The 5,000-nt window shown below is 51.2% G+C and overlaps 1 protein-coding gene across 1 annotated transcript in view; it reads right to left on the reverse strand.

The window, feature by feature from the left end:
- snd1 (staphylococcal nuclease and tudor domain containing 1) overlaps positions 1 to 5,000 on the reverse strand; it is a 145,377-nt gene that overhangs the window by 123,144 nt on the left and 17,233 nt on the right. The gene's annotated exons all lie outside the window — the stretch shown is intronic.

The raw sequence follows: 5,000 nt of genomic DNA on the forward strand, positions 1-5,000 counted from the left end.
TGAGTGCCACAAAAATAACCATACTAAAATATAACTTGTAAAGCCACCACAATTTTCAGTAAGCAACTAAAACTAAATTAAAAATTCTTCTCAAAAGGTTCACCAGCCTTTACCTCACATTCTAACACGAGCAAGAGAGCAAGAAATCATTTCAACCTAATGAGGTGTTTCACTCACTGGAAGGAAGTCAAGCCAGGCGTTGAAAGAGACTAAATGTCAGCTGTACGTGCCAATTAGACACTGGTTGTACCGACATGTCAAATCCCTGCGGAGAGGGAAAAGCATGCGAGGCGAAAGCGGAGAAGGGAACAAGGGGATTGGATGGAGAGGAAAGACAAGAGGGCTGAGTGGATGCCCCCTGACTAGGTCCCCAAAATACACCTGCTGAAGCTTCTGCTCCCAGATTGGGGCTTTGATGAACGAGACTTCCGAAGAATGTCACCTTCGCGTGAGGTCGGAAAAACGCTGGTCTACATGACAACGTGACCCAAAACAGAAAAGGGGAGAGAATGAGAGGGAGGGAGGGAGGGAGGGAGGGAGGGAGGGAGGGAGGGAGGGAGGGAGGGAGGGAGGGAGGGAGGGAGGGAGGGAGGGAGGGAGGGAGGGAGGGAGGGAGGGAGGGAGGGAGGGAGGGAGGGAGGGAGGGAGGGAGGGAGGGAGGGAGGGAGGGAGGGAGGGCCTTGACCAGAAGTGGGTTTCAAACGGGAGTGCAGAAAGAGTTTTCATTCTGTCCAGGATCAATGGACGTCATTAGCCTACACAGCCCGATCTTCCATGGTGAACATAATGTGCTGGTGTTGACATAACCCATCTCTCTTTCTTAAGCAGGAGAAACATGGCAGAGTAATAACCATATCAGTCGTCACTCAGTACAGTTGACTGGCTTGTAGCCTGAAGATAATGTTTCTACTCAAGAGAGAAATGCTTTTCTTTGGCCACTGAGTCCATAACAAACTGGATGGTGAACATGGTCATGACGTGTGCCTTCATCTGGACCACCAGCACACTCCCCTGTTCACGTCCCCCTACGTTCTGGGAAACGGTTCGACAGTCAGCGTGAAATGACGCTGAGGTCAAGGACAGCTGGGATCCTAGAGAAGCTTCTGTTGTTATTACAGTTCAGTCCTGAACATGACCATGAGGCTTTGGTGCTCGCTCTATTTTTGGCAACTTCCCTTCGCTCCAAATTACCCCCAGAATCGAGGATAATATATGACTAGCTCAAGAGTAAGCATGACTCGGGTGTGTACAGTGATGCGAGGCACACAGGCCGATGGGGTCACAACCTTTTGACCTCCAGCCTGGATGTGTGTGTGTGAGAGAGAGAGACAGAGACAGACAGACAGCGTGTCTGGCCCCTGGACAAACGACACACATTAGCTAGTGATGAAACTGTATATCTGGTGCTTTGGAGAAAACGGTCTGCATTTAAGATTGCATACGAAATGCCCTTTCTAAACTAATTAGCATTTAACAGCAATAGAAATACAGAGATAGAGAGGGAGAGATGGAGAGAACAAGGGGGAGATAAGAGTATGCACACCGCCTGTAGCAAGAACAAAAGGAGGATAAACAATCAAACCATAACAAAGGCACAGCAAAGCCATTAGTTAACTTATATTGTACACAGCACACTCCACTTGCTCTAATTGTCCTCATCTTTCCCTGTAATTGCAGCAACCTACCAACCACACACAACATCCCCTACCTCGGTGCATCACACCAGCCCTGTCCATGAACAGACAGACACACACAACTCAAAACAAGTCTAATATGCATGTTGTAGTCCAATCTATGACATAACAGCAGCCAATGGCGTACGGCCTAAACTTTCCACCAATGGCAGGGCGAGATGCTTGATGCAGCAAACACAGGGTTAGTGTAACTAAACAGACACACGGGCATACAGACCTACTGAAAAGGGGAGAGACAGGGAGAGACAGAGGGAGAGACAGAGGGAGAGAGAGAGAGAGAGAGACAGAGAGACAGAGAGAGAGACGGAGAGAGAGACGGAGAGAGAGACGGAGAGAGAGACGGAGGGAGAGACGGAGGGAGGGAGGGAGGGAGGGAGGGAGGGAGGGAGGGAGGGAGGGAGGGAGGGAGGGAGGGAGGGGGAGAGGGAGAGAGGGAGGGAGGGAGGGAGAGGGAGAGGGAGAGGGAGAGGGAGAGGGAGAGGGAGAGGGAGAGGGAGAGGGAGAGGGAGAGGGAGAGGGAGAGGGAGAGGGAGAGGGAGAGGGAGAGGGAGAGGGAGAGGGAGATACAGAGGGGGGAGAGAGGGAGAGAAAGAAAGAAAAAGATAGACAGGTAGTGTGTGTGTGCGTGTATGTTTGAGAAAGAGGGAGAGAGTGGGTGTAACAGTGAGTCATATTGAGTAGCTCAGACATCTTCCCTGTGTCTCTCCCTTGTTTCCTCTGTCCTGCTGCAGAGCTCAGAGAACTGGGGGGAAGAGCTGACTAACTCCCCTGCTTAAAATAACTCCCCTCTGAAAATACACCAGAGCAGCCACACTTGGAGGGGGGGAGAGAGGGGGGAGAGAAAGAGGGAGGGGGGAGAGAGAGGGAGTGATAGAGAGAGAGGGAGGGGGGCGGCTGCAAAATATTGAGATCAAGAGGGATGAGACTCATCGAGAGAGGAGGAGGACTATTAAAGGAGCAGGCGCACGTCACTGCGGCCCGCTGTGATTGGCCCTGCAGCCTGTCAGTCAACTAACGCTAATAAGAGGAAATACCATCATCGAGAGAGAAAAAGAGAGGAAAGAGAAACCGAAAGAGACAAAAAGGAAATAAAGAAGATAGAAAGAGTAAGAGATAGAGAGAGAGTAAGAGCTAGGTTCAGGAGAGGAGAGGGGCTTGGCAGTAGCTGTCACAGTTCATCTGTGTACTGGTCATCGCATCTGGCCCTGGAACCTCCCCAAACAGCCTCACACACACACACACACACACACACACACACACACACACACACACACACACACACACACACACACACACACACACACACACACACACACACAGCAAAAACTGAAGAGCCACTGTTTAATAGAACACGTTTCATGAGGACAACTGTCACAAGAGACTAGCCCTGGAATCTCCCCAAAGTCCTTTAAGCTCAGAGGCAAGGGGAGGACTGCTCCACGCAGCGTTTCTGCTGGGCTTCAGAGAGGTCAGAGAAGGGTGTGTGTGTGTGTGTGTGTGCGTGCTCGTGTGTGTGCGTGTGTGTGCGTACAGCATCTGTGTGATGGTGTGTCCACATTCCACTAACCCTGTGATGCCAATTGCCACAATGTTTCCTGACACATGCAGCTCAGAAGAGCATGTCTGCATGTGTGTCGGTACCCCATGTTAGACGAGCATGTGTGTGTGTGTGCGTGTGTGTGTGTGTGTGTTTTCCATGTTCAACAAAGCGGCCTACTGATTGTAAGATTAGCCAGCAGCTGTCCATGGCCAGAGAGAAGCAGAGAGATTAGTCTGATGAAGGTAATGACCCATGACCCCTGCCCACGACCCACACACACACTCACACACACACACACACACACACACACACACTCCTGTATGTTTATCCTCGTGTTTCCCAGGGATGCATTAGCCAGCATGTGTCGTGCGTGCGTGTTAACCCATCCTGTGCCTCTGGGCTTTGTACATACTGCTACATAGGAGAGCAGCCTGGCGAAGCTAGCAGGAAGCCAGCTGGAAGTTAACAGGAAGCTAGCAGCAAGCTAACAGGAAGCTAGCAGCAAGATAGCAGCAAGCTAATAGGAAGCTAGCAGCCTCCCCCAGCACAGCATGCTGGTGTGTCTCCCTCCAACACACCACAGAGCAGGAGAGCACAAAGCACATGCTGTCTAAGCATCTGGTCCAGGCAGGAAAGAGATGGATGGAGGGGGAGGAGACAGAGACAGAGAGAGACAGAGAGAGAGACAGAGAGAGAGAGAGACAGAGAGACAGAGAGAGAGACAGAGAGAGAGACAGAGACAGAGACAGAGAGACAGACAGAGAGAGAGAGAGAGAGAGAGAGAGAGAGAGAGAGAGAGAGAGAGAGAGAGAGAGAGAGAGAGAGAGGAGGAGAACTGAGACTGCGGGAGGGGGAAGGGAGGGAGGGAACAGAGTGGTCTGTTAATGATATAGGGCTCTAACGACGAGGGAGATATAGGGATAAGAGGGAGAGGAGGATACTGTGGAGGGAGGGAGGGAGGGAGGGAGGGAGGGAGGGAGGGAGGGAGGGAGGGAGGGAGGGAGGGAGGGAGGGAGGGAGGGAGGGAGGGAGGGAGGGAGGGAGGGAGGGAGGGAGGGAGGGAGGGTAAGTAGCAGAAGGGATGAAAGTAAAGATAAAATCTTTTTAGAATTTCTCTGGATTTGAGTGACAGATGCCCCGGTCTTACCTCGAGAACATTCCCTTCCAAGATATCAACGTCTCGCCATTAGACTTTAAACATCACACGGCTCAATTACAAAGTGTAAAACTTTGTAGACTAAACCATCATTCTGTAGTGGGTCTTGGTAATATAACAGACTTGTATGAGACTTAAAAAAGCTTGATACACTGGTCTACCCAGCCGCATCTAAACACTCTTTCATAACATCCTTTTCCACTTCACATTCTCAGAAGTTTTCAGACTCAAACAACGGCAGTCCGTGCCAGCCGGGGTTGGGCCACACTTGCATTATACATGCCCTGCTGTAGCGAGGAAAGCTTTTAGGAGTTTCAGGACGGGGTCTTTTGAGGTATGGAAGATTGTCTGCGGTTCCACGATACAGAAGCAAAACAACGCCCAGTACTGAGGGCATTACTGGTCCAGCGATCTGTGTGTTATCTGGACAGCGGTTCCTACGGGTTGTGTTCTACATGCAGCAACACCACAAACACAGAACCCTTCACAAACTACCTCCCTTGTCAGGAATGTTTCATGGCCAGAAGGGGGGAAGCAACTGAAAATCTTGGGGTGGCAGGGGGAGGGGGCAGTGCTAGTATCAGGGTGGCCGTGCCCCCCAGGCCTCCCC

This window comes from Hypomesus nipponensis, chromosome 7, assembly GCF_054491055.1.
Source record: "Hypomesus nipponensis isolate SF chromosome 7, ASM5449105v1, whole genome shotgun sequence".
In the NCBI taxonomy this organism is placed as follows: domain Eukaryota; kingdom Metazoa; phylum Chordata; class Actinopteri; order Osmeriformes; family Osmeridae; genus Hypomesus; species Hypomesus nipponensis.